The sequence below is a fragment of the Cricetulus griseus genome, chromosome X (genome assembly GCF_003668045.3).
Source record: "Cricetulus griseus strain 17A/GY chromosome X, alternate assembly CriGri-PICRH-1.0, whole genome shotgun sequence".
Lineage (NCBI taxonomy): Eukaryota > Metazoa > Chordata > Mammalia > Rodentia > Cricetidae > Cricetulus > Cricetulus griseus.
Window position 1 is genome coordinate 116,357,332 of NC_048604.1, and position 18,557 is coordinate 116,375,888.

At 39.8% G+C, this 18,557-nt stretch overlaps 1 long non-coding RNA gene across 2 annotated transcripts in view; it reads left to right on the top strand.

The window, feature by feature from the left end:
• Positions 1 to 936: 936 nt before the first annotated feature.
• The window catches only part of LOC113837758, a 30,929-nt gene continuing 13,308 nt past the window's right edge, over positions 937 to 18,557 (top strand). The window contains exons 1-5 of one of the 2 annotated variants that reach the window (XR_004771449.1): positions 937 to 1,107; positions 7,604 to 7,809; positions 10,174 to 10,622; positions 13,067 to 13,135; positions 14,018 to 14,112. This is a non-coding gene — a long non-coding RNA (uncharacterized LOC113837758). Of the gene's footprint in view, positions 7,810 to 10,173; positions 10,623 to 13,066; positions 13,136 to 14,017; positions 14,113 to 18,557 lie in introns of both variants that reach the window. The other variant, XR_003488466.2, reaches the window with a different exon arrangement.

Sequence of the window (18,557 nt, forward strand, 5' to 3'; positions counted from 1 at the left end):
ATACAGCCAAAACACTAATGCACATAAAAATAAAAATAAATTAATTTAAAATATATCATTAGCTAAAAAACAAGAGTTTTGCTTCAAACATTAATTCATGAATCATTAAGTTTAATGATTCCATAGTAATCAAATTAAACTTTTTTAGCTTATGGTTGGAGCAAGATCATGTTGACAATGCAGTTTTTAAAGTATTTTCAAATCCCCCTGACAATTGGGCTAATAAAGGAGTAATGACTAACATCTTTCCAAAAGAAATGATGAGTACTCCCAAAATGGGGATAGTGGATCAAACATCAGCAGTAGTAACTCTGACTTTATGGAGGGAAAGGAAAAGGGTGTCTGATCCCCCTAAGAAACTTAGGACACAGGTTGACCCCAACTAAAAATCTAAGCAATAGTCTAGAGGCTACCATAAATGCCTTTCTCCAATAATGAGATTGACGATTACCTTAGATGCCATCATAGAGCCTTCATCCAGTAGCTGATAGAAACAGAAGCAGACACCCACAGCTAAACACTGAGCTGAACTCTGGAATCCAGTTGCAGAGAAGGAGGAGTGATGAGCAAAGGGGTCAAGACCAGGCTGGAGAAACCCACAGAAACAGCTGACCTGAGCAAGTGGAAGTTCATTGTCCCCAGACTGATAGTTGGAAAACCAGAATAGGACTGACCCAGACCCCCTGAACGTGGGTGTCAGTTAGGAGGCCTGGGCAATCTATGAGGCCTCTGGTAGTGGATCAGGATTCATCCCTAGTACACGAATGGACTTTGGAAGCCTACTCCACATAGAGGGATACTCCCTCAGCCTAGACACACAGGGGAGGGTCTGGGCCCTGCTCCAAATGATAGACTTTGAAGATATCCCATGGAAGGCCTCACTCTCCTGGGGAGCAGAAAGGAGATGGGATAGAGGGTTGGTGGGGGCCAGGAGAGGAGGGGAGGAAGAGGGAACTTGGATTGGCATGTAAAACAAGCTTGTTTCTAATTTAAACTTTAAAAGTGGGGGAAAGAATCTTAGGACACAGTCCTTGCCACTAGACACCAACTTCTAAAAGAAGAATTGCCATCTTGAGTGAGAAACAGCTTCAGAGATTGTACCTGCAGGTGAGTCCAGAAAGGGTCATAAGGGCCCCCTAAGAGTCTGTAGGACAGTTCCAAGACAAAGAAGTAGATTCAGCACACAAGGACCATAAAATCTCGGAATAATATCTCCCATTCACACAGAAAGAGTGGGGGAAGAACAGAGGAGGTGAGAGATTACTGAGAGATAGAGGAATGGAGTACATGAGAGACAGACAGAGACTGTTCACATGTTGGCCAGAGTGAACACAAGGACACTGACATAAAAAATGTACAAGCAGGTACATAGAGAGAACAGGGTTGTTTGTTTGTCCTTGTTTCATATTTTTGTTTTATTAATAAGTTCTCTTATTTACTCTTCCCTACACCCTTTCTTACTTCCCCTCCACCATTTCTACCTCCCTTCTGAACAAATCCTTCTCATATTCATGACTTCTTGTCTTGTTTTGTGTGCTCCAACATTTATCTAGGGCTGTCTCTTTATGAGCACAGGTTCAGAACTCTCTGTCAGAGTCCAGTGAGATCACTAATGAATACAAAACTGGATACTATGACTTCCTTTCTCCAGGAATTTGTTAGTTGCCAATAGAACAACAGTAAGTGATAGGGCCCCATGAGACCTTTCCCCATCTATAGGTGACTGTTAGGAGTGCCCAACATGTGTGGGCCCAGTGCCAGCAGGTGCCGTTGCTGTTACTTCAAGATTGCCATAGCCATGTCATTCTTAAATGATGGCATTTCAAATCCCTTCTCCATATCTTCCAGCTCTTCCACACCTCACTGCCCATCTTCCGCAATGTCCATCGAGCCTTCCAAGGTTGATATAAATGTCTTGTTTAGGGCTGAGCTTTCAGCCATCATTTATTTTCAGTATCTTGTGCATCTATGGGTCTCTGCATTCACCTCCACTCACTTCAAGAAGAGGCTTCTCTATAAGACGGAGAGTAGCCTTTATCTGTGATATAAGCACACATATTTAAAAAGCAGTTTGATACTATATTCAGCTAAGCAGCAGTCAGTATTAGCTCTTTCCTTACACCCCCACACCCCCAAAGGCCAGGGTCTTAAATATTCCTTAGTGGGACTAGTTACATAATTTACAGAGAACAGTACAAAATGAAAATCCAGAGCTCCTTGTTCAAAACTCTATTAAAATAATTTTCATGACTGCATCAACAGAGCATGAAACGCAAAACAGAGAGGACCCCACGTGATTGCACAAGCCATATGCCCATGAGGCCAATGCTACTTCCCAGTCAAGTCAGTCAGGAGCCTTCAAGACAGAGGAGCAGGGAAACAGCTGTATTGCTCTCTTTGGGCTGAATTATACATAGCTGAGTGATACACACTCTATTATGTACTAAGTACCAGGTACTGAGTACTATGTACTTATATATCTTGTAGTATATACTGTAGTCTATGAAGCCTATAAACTAGCAAGCAGTACGCTTTACTCACAAATCTAAAAGCAAGGAAGCCTGAGATCAAGTGCTATCACAGTTGAGTTCTAAGGATAAGCCCCTTCTAGGTTGCAGACCACCAACTTCTTCTCTCCTACTCTTATGTGGTGGAAAGAGTTGTGTCTGTGGGTTTCCTATATAAGGACACTAATCCCATTCACAGTGGATTCAACTTCATGAGTTAATCACCACGCAAAAGCCCCCATTTCTAATATCACAATACTGGAGTGAGAATTTCAAGCCATAAATTGGGGGAGAGCAGGTCACAAACATTCTGTCCATAACAGCACCCCTCACTTGCTTGCTCCCAATTCATAATCTTTATCCTAAAAGCATAAGAAGATATATCTCTTTTAAATGTGAACAATAAAATATTCAAGACCCAAGTCCTTACAGGAACATCTGTGAAAAGAGGAAAAGAATCAAACCGCATATCAAGAGATAACAAAGGCACAGCAGAAAAATAAGACAAATGAAATGGATTATGCCATGATGCAAAATGATGTTAAAAAGAAAATAAGAAAACCAGACAGTTATAAAGAGTGACTTAAACCAGTCATGGCAGAGTTCTGAAATGCTATGGCTAACAAGGGGCCATGAATGGAGCTTTCAGATCTTAAAAAAGAATTAGAAAATAAAGGGGAAGAAAGTTCCAGAAACAAAGACTCAGACACAATAGCAAATAGACCCCATGTCAAAGCATGGTGAGGGAAAGAAAGGGTGTGGGAACATAATGAATCAGACAGAAAGAAAAGACTTCTCTAAAAAAGCAGATTTCAGAATATCACTTGACAACAAAACCCACGCCGCTTAGTTCTCTGCTTTATTTGTTGAAGTTTGATTAATCTTATCCAAAGAGGTTACAGTTAATTAATTTTTTTAAAATGAAGTTTCAAATACATAGTCCTGAAACCAATTTTGTACCCATATTCTTCCCAATTCATTTGATAATTTGAAAACATTAACAAAAACATTTTTAATCTGTTTTTCAAAGGGAACATCTGTGCGTTATTGTTCATGACAGTGGCTTTGTTATAGTAAATGAAACATCTGGAGAGACTTGATTACTTGTTGACAGAAACTCCAATGCAAAACATAGGTGAATGATAATTTATTCTCACTGGGCTCAAATGAATAAGTGTAACCAATGAGGTCAACATAAGCTAATATGTGGGGGCCACAAAATTGGGTCTTTATTTTTCTCAACCATTCCTTGTGATGAGCCTGTATCTGTAGCCAATTTTGTTTATCATCCAACTTTAAAGTACAAGAATAAAGATCTTCTAGTTTGTGTTTGTTCTTCTGCATATTAAGTGTGGCCCATTTAGTCTTGTGCTTAGGTTGACACTCTCCTAGCAACAACAGCAACAAAATAAATGCCAACAATCCAGATCATTTGAGCCCATGTTGATAGCAGTTTTCTTTTAATGTTGAACTCCAGCTCATATGATTAGTATTGTTACAGTAACTCCCTGTACCCACAATTTTGGTTTTGGCAGTTTTGATCACCATGATCCAAAAATATTTGGTGGAAAATTACATGTTGAGAGAGAGAATAGATGCTGATTTTATTACAGTGTATTATAATACTCTATTGTAATATCCTTTTAACATGATATATTGTAATTCTTCTATTTTATTACTAATTGTTACTGTGACTCTCTCACTGTGCCAAATTGTCAAATCAATTTTATCATAGTCTGTATGTATAGAAAAAGTTCATAGTGTATGTAATCTTTGATACAATGTATAGTTTCAGGCATCCACCGGGATTGAAAATACAACTCTTGGCCAGGCAGTGGTGGCTCACACCTTTGATCACAGCACTCAGGAGGCAGAGGCAGGCAGATCTCTGTGAGTTCAAGGCCAGTCTGGTCTACAAAGTGAGTTCCAGGACAGCCAGGGATACAGAAAGAAACTCTGTCTCAAAAAAAGCAAAAAAGAAGGACAAGAAAAGAAAATACAACTCTGATGGATAGGAGAGATGTCATTAGACAGTATTGTTATTTTCCAAAATAGACATTGTTGGAACTATGAAGATACATGGCTGAACAAGTGGCTTCTGGGAACTTGCTGGTCATTCAAACTTTAACATAATGTAATTTCAGGTGAAGGTTCTGACAGAATTAGACCTGCATTATGGAAGTTAAATCTAAGTGTGGCAGGACACTTAGATTTAGACAAAGGTTGTTTGTTTAGTTAGAAGGACAAAGGTTGTTTCCTCCTCTATGATAGATAGGAGAGAACAATCCTGGACATTAAGGATTTTAAGAAAGTTTCTTTTGTAAAAAGAAATGTTTCCTGGATGGAGACTGCTCCTTATTCAGTAGGATATTTGTTATATATACATTCAATGACTGAAACACTTGGAGACATTTTGTAACCATGGTGGGGCAAGCACTGTTACCTAGACAACACTTTGAAGAGGGCAGAGTAAGAGGATGAAAGACCTGAGTCCCTGATTCTAGGGTGGATGCACTGAACCAATCTTGAAACAACCAATCTCTGGATTCTTGCTGCATTAAATCAGAAGTCTCCTTAATGTTGGAGCTATTGTAGTTAGTTAAGTTAAATGCATATAAAAAGCACTAAAATTAATACAGCAAGTGAGTGCTCTCATTTTTAAATATTTCAATAGAATTAAACCTCAATTTACTCTTACTGTGCCCCATAAGATGTATGATAATAAGCTGTCACTTGAGAAAGTGGCTCCTTGCCAAACATGAACTACTGCTTGTCATTATATCTTCTTCCTCGTCCATAAAGTGGGCCTGGTTTCTGGTTTTCTCCTCACTAAGTTGATGGTGTTTATGATGACTAGAAACCTAGCTGATATGTGAGAATATTTTTTGATACTTGTTTATCTATGTTGTGTGTGCCTGAGTGTATGTATGCACATTATCGGCATGCAGAAGCCCGATGACTTCAGAAGAAGTCATTAGATTCTCTATAACTGGAGTTACAGACTGTTGTAAGTCACCATGTGGGTGCTGGGAATCGCACTTGGATTTTCTGCAAGAACAACAAGTGCGCTTAACTGCTGAGCCTTCTCTCCAGCACCCCCAACCCTTTATAGCAGCATCTTGCCTTGCCAGTGAATTTGTGTTATTGGCCACACCCCTTTGGGCCTAGCTTCAGGTGCGGACATGACTGGAAAGCAGAGAAAAGTAGTATGGGCCAGCACTCCCTCTTGGGTCACACAGAGCGCATCAGAAGGGCAGAGTCTGGATCTTCTGGAGCAGGAAAGCCTCCACAGCTCTTTACTATTTTCTATGTAAATTGTTCCCCAATAAAATACCCATTTATCATTTATCCTGGGTCTAGTGAAGTCATTAATACCCCTCTTTTATACCACCACCCCAGAAAAGATTTCCTAAATGAATCTTTTCCATATGAGCATTGCTGTGTTGTAATTTATGGGCATGCTAAAAAAGTAAAGGACTAAGTGATAGGCAATTCACCTGCAGAGTCCTTGAGAGGCTGCATAACAATCTCATCATCACACATGTGATCACCACACATGTAATAGCCATTTGACACACTGGTGGGCATAGAGTGACTCCTGTGCTTTTGTGCTTGTCCCCTACATTGGACTTGGTTTGATGGTGACATCCCAATGAGATCAGGGAGCCCAAAGCAGAGGTGAACACTCAGTGAGGTTCCACGCAACCCAGCCCAGATTTAAAAGCAGTGAACAATTACAGGAGAACAGATTAATATTTAATGAAGATGTAAATGAGAGTCAATACTGAGTTGCTTAGTGAAATCTATTCCAGCAAGAGAAAACTGCAGTGGTCTTTAGAAGGCAGGGGAAGCATTTTTCTTATTAGCCATTGTCTTTAACTTCTCCCCAGCTATAGCTGAGGCCTGGGCTCAGATTCCCCAAGCAGCTGACAGATGCAGCAAGAGTGAAATCAATCTTGTAACCCTCCCAGCCATTTGATTCCTAATTTCCTTCTTTGTATGCCCTTCTTCACTGTTCAGACTATGCTCTTGGAAACCAACTGCATACAGGGTTTCTGACATCAGACTCACCTATTGCCAACATTCTGTCTGTCCCTCTGTCAGCTGAGTGTCTGCAGTGATGAGAAAGGCACGATAACTCCAAGGCAATTCATCACCTCTGCAACTGAGGGAGAGCTTCTGAGCTCAGTTGTGTCAGAGGAAGCTGCCAATGCCTCTGTCAGAGCTGGGGAGTGGGGCTGAAGGTGCTGGTCCATGAAATCACACAGGAGAAAGGGAGAAGCTGCCAGAAGCAGTAGACCACGGGGTGTAAGTGAAGAATGATTGTTGCTGGCATGGACCACTCAACCCCAAAGGGACCAAGTGATGCCATGGGGCTTTCTCTGTGGTCTGTTTACTCCTGAGCATCCACCCAGCAGAAGCAATAATAGTGCTGAGGGCTGGAAGCAAAACAGTTTCCAATGAAAAGGGTTCACCTAGGCAACAGTCCCTCCTCCCCACCAAATAGGGATGGAAAGATGAGAAGCCGATGCCAAGGGCTTCTTTTCTGTTTTCCTATACTGCTCTAGAGGAGAGCAGATTCTTGATGAACCAGAGGGACAAGGATACACTGGACTTCCTAGTGCACTAGTCTACTTCTACTGCCTTCCAGCTGTCTGTGCAAACTGGTGATGCATTCTGACGGGGTCTGAAATCCATTCCCACAACAAGCAAGCCAAAGTATGAGCAACATGAGGCCAAGGCTACTGGAGCCCTTCAGGAGTGACGTTTGGCCCCATATGATCATGATCCTGTTATGCCCTGTTGCAGAATCCAACATTGCCTGTCCCAGCAGCACCAAAGGGGAATCCCAAGGGCTGAAGCTACATTGGAGAACACACATTGTTGTTCATGTATCTATCCCTGCTCCATAATGCTCATGGTGGAGAAGAGTGGTAACAAGGCTGCTCAGTCATTCTGTCATCACTTCTGTTGCTGTGCTGTTGGCAAGCTAACTAGCTGGCTTTCTGTCTTGTCCTATTTTATTTGTGAAGACTGATTTTAGGGCCTCCAGAACGCTCATTCCCCCACACTGATTTTTTTCTTTCTCAAAACAGACCAGTGAAGGCTCAAGAAAGCTATGTGTCACAGAAGATGAAATGCCCCCACCCAGTGTTAGAAGCAGACACTGCTCTAAGTGTTTCAAACAGAGGGTACCAATAACAAAAGAAGTCTAGATGGGGCCTTGGAGAAGGAAAGACCAACAAGAAAACCTGTAAGGCAACACAGATTGACCACAGCGGGAAGTTCTACTACCTTTAGGGTAAACTATAATGGTTTATCATGCTTAACAAATAATACCAAGGGGGCTGGAGAGATGGCTCAGTGGTTAAGAGCACTGGTTGCTCTTCCAGAGGACCCAGGTTCAATTCTCAGTATCCCCATGGCAGCTCACACCTGTCTGTAACTCCACTTCCATGGAATCTGATATCTTCACTCCAGTGCACATAAAGTAAAAATTAAATAACTTATATTTTAAAAATTAAAAAAGCAAATGATACCAACCCCTAGTTGCTGCAAATGTGGGACTTAATTACTACCTTAAAGTGCCTGCAGGAATCTGAGTAGTGGTTCTGGCTGGTGGTTCTGGCTCAAGGATTCTCATGAAGGTATCTCTAAGGGATGTAGTTATCTTTACATTTAACTAGGCAACAGAATACTTCCAGGCTCAATTACATGGACATGGCAAGCCTCTCTTTATTGGCTACTGGAGAAAAGCATCAGTTCTCTGCTCTAAGAGAAAAGGCATGTGACAAAAACAAGAGAAAATAAGGCACAGTACATTTTTTCTAACGTTCTTGGAAATGACATCCCAAATTTGAAGCCACATTCTCTTTGGTAGAATGAAACCCCTAAGTCTATCCCATATTCAGGGACAGTGAACTGATACGTAGAAACAAGGATCACCAGAGACTCTAAGGCTGCCTGCCACAGGGCTAGAGACACAGAGGTTGGGGAAGCTCCAGGCTTCAGAGACTAAATGCTTACAGAATCTAGGGAATGCTTTTCAGAAAAGACACAAACTTACAACTGCAAAATCAGACATACATCTTTCAGTTGGTGAATATACTAAAAAAAAAAATATGAAATGTCCAGCCATTGAAACTGTACTTGGCAATATAAAAGAATAAATTACTGATGTCTGCTCCTACATGGATGAACCTCAAAAATGCCTGGCACAGTGAAGGAAACCAGTTACAAAAGACGTCATACTACAATGTCATTGATGTGAAATGTTTGGGAATAAGCAAATCCGTAGAGACAGAAAGCAAATTAGTGGTTACTAGAGCCTGGGGTTGGGAGCCAGGATTGACTGAAAACAGACACAGGGGAGGTTTTTTTGGGGGGGAGGTGATGGGGGTGTTCTAAAACTGGATTGTGGTGATGGTTGTACAACTCAATAAATTTAGTAAAAACCATTGAACCATATACGCACAATGGGTGAATTTTATGGCACGTAAATTATATTTCAATAAAGCTGCTCAAAAGTATGCACACAGGGCATTGGAAGAAGCCTGTGCAAGTGAGAGGCCCTGGAGCCTCAGCTTCATTAACTTTTCAGGAAATGTGTCTCTGTGGAGTAGCTGCCTGAGGCAGTGGGAGAGTGGAGACATAGCCAGGCCTCCTCCAGGTTTCCTCCATTTTTGTTTGCCCTCTATTGGCCTAACCTACCAAAGCTAAGTAAATGGAGTATTTTGTGACACACAGTGGAAGATATTAAGGACAAGGAACAGATCTAAGACCTAAGAAGCAAGTGACAATTTTGCCAATCAACAGCCAGGGTGGTACCTGCATGGCCATGTGCCGCCACAGCTCAGGACACCACCTTCCTTTTGATATTGAAAGAAATTCTAAGAGGAATTCTAGAGAATGACCATGCTTCTGAATTAAGGCCTAAGTTGCTGCTTACTTGTCTTAAAATAATGTAAGACATTGAAACTGTCATTTAGAGGCTCATTCATTCCTTGGTTACCTGAGGTTCAAAATCATGTATTCACCTATTTATTAGTGGATGGGGAACAGACTGTGGGTGGGCAGAAGAGAGGTGGAGAAGGAGATAACCATAACCGATGAGATAATATTGGATATGCATTATCCTGGCAGCTTTCCTCATATAAGTCTTGGAAACAATTGGCACCAAGGACAGGACATTGGAAGTACTTACTCTGCCCTAGGTACAAGCAATAAGAAAATCCATTACTCATGGAAATATTAAAAAGAATGATAAACCAAATACAAATTGATATTGTGTGTTTTGTTTCTCCATGTGCCCTCACTATTTTAAATGTGAATAATACAATGCTCTTCCCTTCACCCCTCAGTTACCTTGACTAAGTCCTATAGTTGTAGAAATTCCTGATGAGTTGACATTACATATATATACTATGCATTTTATACATATACTATATGCATATATATATTACATGCACTTTATATGTACCTCATATAGCACATTTTCATCACTTATCCTCTAATAACAAATGTTTTCTCTGAGGAAAACAATGCAAAACACTCAAGTGAGTCCACTGAACCATGTGGACCCTGCCACGAACATCTAATTCTCAAATAAGCCTTGAGTTTGTTTAGAATAATTTCAGCTAACTTCTTATTCAGTTTGCCTCTCCAGTGTCTGTGCTTCTACATGCTGCTGCATCCGTACAGTAGCTCTGAAATCACAAGAATACGATGACTGTAGAAGGAAGAAACAGAACTCGAGATGCTTATATCCATCATTCTACATGCATATCAACCCTGGATACCTACAATGATCACTCAGTAGGATAAAGTTAACTCACATAGGCTACTTCTTAAAAACACATGGTCTTATCTTACCAGAGTACGCCTGGCATGTCCTGTTTTTCCAGTCTCAACATGGCATCCTTTTGTGGTGCCTCTTTGCCTACCTTTCCCAGAATTATCTTCGTCTCCTAACCCCATCTATCTTCCTGCCTCTCCTAGATATTGGCCAAACAATGTTTTATTCATCAACCAATAAGAGAAACATATATACAGAAGGACATCCCCATCACACATAGGCTACTTCTTAACAATTATATTCAAAGGAAACTGTGGTTGGTATGTAAAATAAATTCAAAAGTTAATAAAAAATATTTAAAAGGATATTCATATGAATTAAAATATTCATCCAATTTCTTTTCCTTTTCATAGTAATATTTGCTTTTTACTAACATGGATGTCCAACAAATCAAAATATTTTCATAATCTGTGTCTCATTTGGGTCATTTCGGTTTTACTAATTTGATTTCATGATTATTACTGGGAGGTTTTGTTATACAGCAGGAGAATGTGTTAAAAAGATCTGCTCTGACTGTCCCATAGGCTAGATATGAGGTATTTGTAAACAAATATTTAAACTGAGGCTGAAAGACGTTAAGAAATTTGTGTAAGAATCACTCCAGTAGTAAGTCATGAGTGAAGTTCTTACACAATGGTTTCTTGGACTGGCACAGTGGTAAATGACTCTAAGAGGAGCTATTCAAGAGGTTCACTTAAGGCCAGGAATTTGAACCCAGTGTAGGCAACATATGGTAGTATTATCATCTCAGTTAGACAGATGAGGGAATTGAAGTGCAGAAAGGCCAAATGACTCACTCAAGCTCCTACAGCTAATAGAGGGCAGAAGAAAGACTTGAACTTGCACCCTGATGGTATTGCTCCACTCACTAAATGTATAACCTTCATGCAGGCTTTCCTCATCAACTGCAATCTGCTTTGAAACTGATGCTTAGTCTGGTGTCAGTTGTAGCTGAGAGACAAAGATCCTTCTCAGCTGCTCTGTCAGTCCCTCTACAGCCTCTTCCATCTTGGAGGGAATCTCCCAGCAGATGGAAGTCTGGGGAAGAATACCTCCCCTGCCTTCCTTTTTTATTTTTATTTTTTTAAATAATGCTTGCTGTGGAACTCGGGTCCTTAGTACATGCTAAGCAAGAGAGATGTACCACGGAGCTCCATCCAAGAAGAGGTCTTTGTCTTTTTGTAGCAAGGTCTCACTATATATGTAGTTCAGGCTAGCCTTGAACTCACACCACTTTAATAGCATATGGCAGGGTGTTGTTCTAAGGACACCAGCTGTGAAGTTGAATTCAGGAGTACTTGGCTGTTTATTAGACATTGAGAAGAGAAAAATGGGAAGGAAGATTGGCTTTTATCGAATAGTATCTATGTTCTTCCAAGTACAGTTAAGTATTGCACTGGGCTTTGTGAGCTCCAGTAAACTCGAAGGAGCCAGACAGGAAAAGTGCTCATTGCTTCCGCCACAGGTAATACTGACCCACAACACTAGATGGCAAAGTGGCGCTATGCTACTGTGATGTAAGCAGGAAAAAAGCCAAGTGTAAGTTTTTTTTGTTTTGGTTTGGATTTTTTTCGCTTTTTGTTTTTCTTTTCTTTTTTTAAAAAGGTCTCACTCTACCATTCTGGTTTTCTGGTTTCTTCTTTCCTTTTTAATTTTTAAGTTTATTTTAGGAAAATTAATGTCTCTGTAAAGTTAATATCTTAGTTTTTCAAATCGTTGTTTAGAAATGCTCAGGTTCAGGCTCTGTCAAGTAGGTAAATACAGGGCTCTCTGCCTAATGGCTGCCTGGTCAAAAGCTACCTCCTAATTGATCAGATAAAAACGGGAGGACAACAGAAGATAATGGAGAACTATGAAATGTACTTTCAAAAGCTGCATGTTAACAGAAATGTGACATAAATGTGACAAATGTATATGGCACAGATGTCATCTGTCATGGCCTTTTCTGTTTAAATAAACTTGGGAGCAAAAAACAAATTGGACACACTGGTGCTCATTTCATTCATTCAGAAACAAGCGTCTTTTATTCGCTGGAGGCAGCCCAGAATTTTTAAAAAGGAAGAGAAAGAGAGTTCTGCTGTGGCATTTAAGAAATCTGTGGTGAAGGTGGAGGAAGGACCAATGTATCAATGCTGTCAGCCTTCAGTCCCTCAATCATTCTTCCTCTTCAGATTGTGATTAGAGCTGCTGGCCCCCACCTCCCTGGAGTTTTCTTCCAGGCAAGCCTTCAGACCACCCAGGGTACTCACCAGAGCAACCAGCACATCAGCATGTTAATACAAGACTGCACATGTCAGAGGTTCGGGGGCTGACTTTTACTGCTCTTTGAATTGTCTCCTCAAATGGAATTTAGTCTAGTGCTTGCTATATCACAGGTGCCCAGTAACTGTTAGGAGAGAGACTGGATTCAGGCTGTGTAGCCACTGAGGAGAATTGGTCTACAAGTTTTCAAGTTTTCCTCAGACAACAATGACAAGATGAAGTATTGTTAACAGAGGCAGAGTCAGGAGAGCCTGATGTTAAGTGTAGACACACCAATCAAACATTTACTCATAATAAATCATAAAGAAATTTGTTTTTAAAATTCCTTAGCGTATATGTGGTATAACCATTTGTTAAAGATGAAAGCATTTTTTACTAATGAGATGGATGTGTTTATTTTTACATAAATAATTAAATCTTAGCTGAATATTTCATTCCACAGGACATAGATCTTTGGGAACTGACCGGTATTTTGACTTTATATTCGTCTGTGTTGAGGACTGCACTTCGAGTGAGTACATAGAACAAACTGACACAACTTTGAGGCTATTTCAGAAATTGTTGGAAATTCTGTCGCATAGCAGAAGTCATCAAACAATATTTTATGAAACTTGAGTCATCAACTCAAATAGCAATTTTTAAATTCAAACATTCTAGCACAATACAATATTAAGATATATTCATTTGCTACTTCCATGTAGAGGAATGACAGTCGGAAAATATTTTTTAAATCTGTTTTCTATAATTAAACCATTATATTTCCATAATAGAGGAAATTTTGTATATACAGCACAAACACAGCAATTCATAACATAATAGTCTTGAATCTGAGCCGAGGTGTTTGCGACAGCTTTCATTGGCATTGCACTTGTGATGTCTTTAGAACCAAGACTGCAGTAAAGTTCCACGATCCAACAAGGGCAGCACTCCCAGAAATATCCCATACTTATTACACATCTGACTTGAATTAATTTTGGGTGATTATATATTGAAAAAAACACTTCTAATGTTGTCATCCTTTTCGTGATCTTCAGATTTAGTTACATACTCCAATATAGAGTCATAACCCCCAATCTAAGAAGCTACTATGCTTTTATGGATGGTGGGCCCAGTATCTATCATCAACATCCCCCAAAATTTGTTAGCAATTTGGTTTTTTTGTTGTTGTTGTTTTTTCCCCTAGCTCTACCACAAACCTAAGAAATGAGAAACTTGTAGACTGGGTCCTGCTATCTGTGTGTTAACAAGGCCCCCATGCATTTCCCAAGCTCAAGGTCAAGAACTGGCTTAGAGTATGCTGCGTGCCTGGCAGGGTTCATAAACAAGGCAGTATGAAGGGTTAGACCTGGCAGTGCCTCCTGCTCAGGAGACTGTTTCTGTTTTTATCCTGCAGGCAATCTGAGAGCAACTTGAGTTTCGAAACAGCAAAGTGACCAGAGCAGATATTTGCTTCAAAGCCTCCTCTCTTGTGATGGTGATGAGCAGGAGGTAGAAGGAAACAGTTGCCTTCCTTCGGGACTAGGCTTCCTTAGACCGTCGTGTCTACTTTCTGCCCACTACCTCTAGTTATTTTCTATGGCCTCTTGGGCTGGCCATCTCATTCACCTTCCTACTTTACCAAGCTATCTGACTCAACTCAGTGAGTGTCTGGCAACCATTTTACACAAAACATAAACAGGGTCATCACTAAAGACCCATCAACCTCCACATTCAATTACTCACTTCCTATTCATCTGCCCAGAAGTCCTTGTCACGTGTTTTATTATGACATTAACATATTGGCACACACATTGGTATCTATGAATAAATGCCTTAAAGAGCAAAATAGACACTAATTCATGTTTTCATAGAATGCTCACTCAGCAAAGGGAGAGTAGCAACCATGGATGGAGTGAATCAGCCCCTTACTGCTGTAGGAGAAAAACAAATCAGCCAGTTGGTACAGGAACTGCAAACCCATAGATGGTTCCTGGTATGCAAGCCCTTGAAGTACAATGGTCAGCCAGGCAATATGAGGGAAAGATTGATTAGCAGGAAGCAGAATTGGGTTTCAAGAAATTAGCAGAGGCAATGGGTATTGAAGTGGGGTAGGGGCAAGTATTATTTAGCTTTCTGGAAACCTGCAGAAGATGTAAACGGAAATGGACTAGCAACATTTCAGAGAAAAAACGGTAAAGCAGGCAGCATTATTAATTGTCCTTAAAGGTAGTGGAAATATGCGTATGCAACTGAAGAAACAGAAGGAAACATCAACAGTATAGGAGGACTGAGGATAACAAGGAAGACTTGTTATCCATACTCTGCCCTGCTGACTCCATTGTCTGCACAGTTTTGGCTCCTTTCCTCATCTGTTGGAAGCATTCTAGTTTTATTTTCTCCTCTTTTCTTCCTTCCTTTCTTTCTTTTTTTAACTGAAAATAGTTTTTTTTCACATAATACATCCTGATTAGTGTTTTCCCCAGCCTCTAGTCCTCCTGGCTCCCCCACACCTCCTCTCCCATTTGGATCCATTCCCTTTCTGTCTTTCACTAGAAAAAAATAAGCTTCTATGGGATAATGATAAAATAAAACAAAAACTAACACATAGGGATTGGACAAAACAACCAGAGAGGAAAGAGTCCAAGCAAAAGCACAAGAAACAGAGACCCACTCATTCACACACTCAGTAAAAAAGAAATCATAATATATACACAAAGTACCTGTAGAGTAAAAAAAAGAGAATAAGAGCATATATTAATACAAATTTTAAAAAGATAAAACTTTAAAAGGTGGGGGTGGGTAGGACAAGCCCTGACAAACTGTTATGAGACAAAGAACATCCAAAGATGTCGATAAGTTAATTTGTTAGCCATCTACTGCTGGGCATGCAGCCTACCCTTAAGAGTAGTTTGTTTCCCAGTGAAACTCCCTTGGAGAAAACTCAATATACATTTGCAAGTGGTTATCAATTGGAGATGGCTTATAGGTTAGGGATGGGGCATGCATCTACTTCTAGTTTCAAATCTAGGACGATGCAGATCCATAAAGGCCCTATGCATGCTATCTCAAGTTCTATGAGTTCTATGATCTCTGATCATGTTGATTTAAAGGGCCCTGTTTTCTTGGTGTTCCTCCATCACCTCTGGCTCTTACACTGTTTCCTCTTCTGCACTGTTCCCTGAGCTTTAAGGGTAAGGATTTAATAGAGGCATTCCATTTAGGGCCTAGTGTTCCAAAGTCCTTTGTTATCTGCATAATGTCTGGCTGTGTGTCTCAGTATTTGTTCCCTTCTGCTGCAGGAAATAGCTGCTCTGATGATGGCTGAGCAAGGCACTGATCATTTGAGTGTAGCAGAAAGTCATCAGGAGTAATTTCATTGCTACATTATTGTGTTGGGGGATTTCTTCTTGTTTGTTTTGTTTTGTTTTGTTTTGTTGTTGTTTTAGAGCATTAGTGTTTGGTTTTACCCTAGGTCCCTGAGTCTCAGGTTCTTGATCACCCATGCAGTATGGGGAAGGGTTCTATCTCCTGGAGTGGGCCTCAGTCAAATTAGATATTGGTTGATTACTCCCACAAACATTGTGTCACCATTGCATAGCTTATCTTGCAGGCAGAACACTATTGTAGATCAAAGGGTTGTGACTGGTTGGTGTTCACATTTCTCCTTTAGCAGTGTGCAGAGTACCTTCCTATACTAAAGGTGAAAAGGCTCTATGGAGGCACCTGCTTGACTTCTCCATGTTCAAGTGAGTTGTGTAGGTATTGTCTTCAGCAATGGAGCTTTGCCAAACAGCTTGTGGAGAGGAACCTATAGTCTTGGCAACAGCCTCGGTTGTTTGGAGGTTCTCCTTTGGCCAACAACTCAATTAAATGTAACACAATCCCAGCACTGAAAGCTTTATTTAGTGGCAAGGGATGTCTAGTTGAGGCTCTATCCCCCTGGTTATTTGACATTTTCATTCAGATCATATATATATATATATATATATATATATATATATATATATATATGTTTCTTCTACTGTATTAGGCTTCCATATTACCCCTCAAATGACCCTATATTCTAGCTGTCTCTCCCTGTATTACCTCTTTCAATCCCCTCCTCCCTCTACCTCTCCACTTGACCCTGCTATTCCAGTCTACCACATCCACACTCATCCATGATTATCTATTCTATTTCCCTTTCCTAAAAAGAACTATCTGTCACTCCCCAGTACACTCCAGACCTCTATGCATCTGTTATTCTACAGATTGTGACTTGGTTATTATTGGCTTCACATAATAATATATATTATATAGCCACATATAAAACACTATATACCATATTTGGCTTTCTGGGTCTGGATTACCTCTCCTGGGATGATTTTTTTCTACTTTTATGCATTTACCTGTGAATTTCATGATTTCACTTATTTTAATGATTGGGGAATACTGTAACATGTAAAAGTAGCATATTTTCTTTATGCATTCATCTCTTGAGGGACATGAAGGTTGTTTGCAATTTCTGACTATCATGAATAGATCAGCAATGAACACGGTTAAGCAAGTGTCTCTGTGGTAGGATGAAGCAATCTATGGGTATATGCCAAGGGTGGAATAGATGGATCTTGATGTAGATCAAGTTCCATCTTCCTGAGGAACCACCACACTGACATCCATAGTGGCTATATAAGTTTGCAATCCCACAAGCAATGGATAAGTATTTCCCTTGCTTCACATCCTCACCAGGATGAACTGTCACTTGTTTTATTGATTTTAGCCATTCTGGCAGGTTTAAGATGAAATCTCAAAGTAGTTTGATTTACATTTCCCTGGTGTCTAAGGATGTTTAAATGTTTCTCAGTCATTTGAGTTTCCTCTGTGGATAATTCTCTGTTTAGATCTGTACCCCATTTTTTAATTAGGTTATTGGTTTCCTTGATATCAAGTACTTTTTTTAGTTCTTTATATATTTTGGCTACCAGCTCTCTATCGAATGTATAGCTGGTAAAAAAAAAATCCTTTTCCATTTTTAGGCTATGTCTTTGTTCAAATGAGTGTGTCCTTTACCCTAGAGAATCGTCTCAGTTTCATGGGGTTCCATTTACTAAATGTTTATCTTAATGTCTGTGCTAACAGTGTTCTGGTCAGAAAGTCTTTCCATGCCAATGAGTTCCAGGCTATTCTCCAATTTTTCTTCTGTCTGGTTCAGTGTATCTGGTTCTATGTTAAAGTCTTTGATCCATTTGGAATGAAGTTTTGTGCAGAATGATAAGTATGAATCTATTTGCATTCTTCTACATTTAGCCATCCAGTTTCACCAGCACCATTGTTGAAGATGTTATCTTTTCCCTACTATGTATTCCTGGCTTCTTTATCAAAAATTGGGAGTCCATAGGTGTGGAGATTTATGTCTGGGTCTTCAATTAGATTCTGTTGATCATTGTACCTGTTTTGTGCCAATACCATGCTGTTTTTAATACCATACCTCCGTAGTAAAACTTGAAATTGGGAATGGTGAAATCTAGAGCAGTTTTTTAATTATTCAGAATTGTTTGTTAGATTGCTTTGTTTGTTTGTTTCCGTATGAAAGTGGAAAATCATCCTTTCAATATCTGTAAGGAATTGTGTGGGAATTTTGATAGGGATTGCATTGAATCTGTAGATTGCTTTTGATAGGATGGCCAGGTTTACTATGTTAATCCTACTTATCCATGAGCGTGGAAGATCTTTCTATTTTCTGATATCCTCTCCAATTACTTTCTTCAGTGTCTGGAGGGTTTAATCATACAAGTCTTTCATTTGCTTGCTTGGATTACCCCAAGATAGTTTATATTATTTAGGCTATTGTGAAAGATATTTCCTAGACTTCTTTTTCAGTCTGTTAATCATAAATATATATATATATATATATATATATATATATATATATATATATATGGGCCACTGGTTTCTGTGAATTAATTTTGTATTCA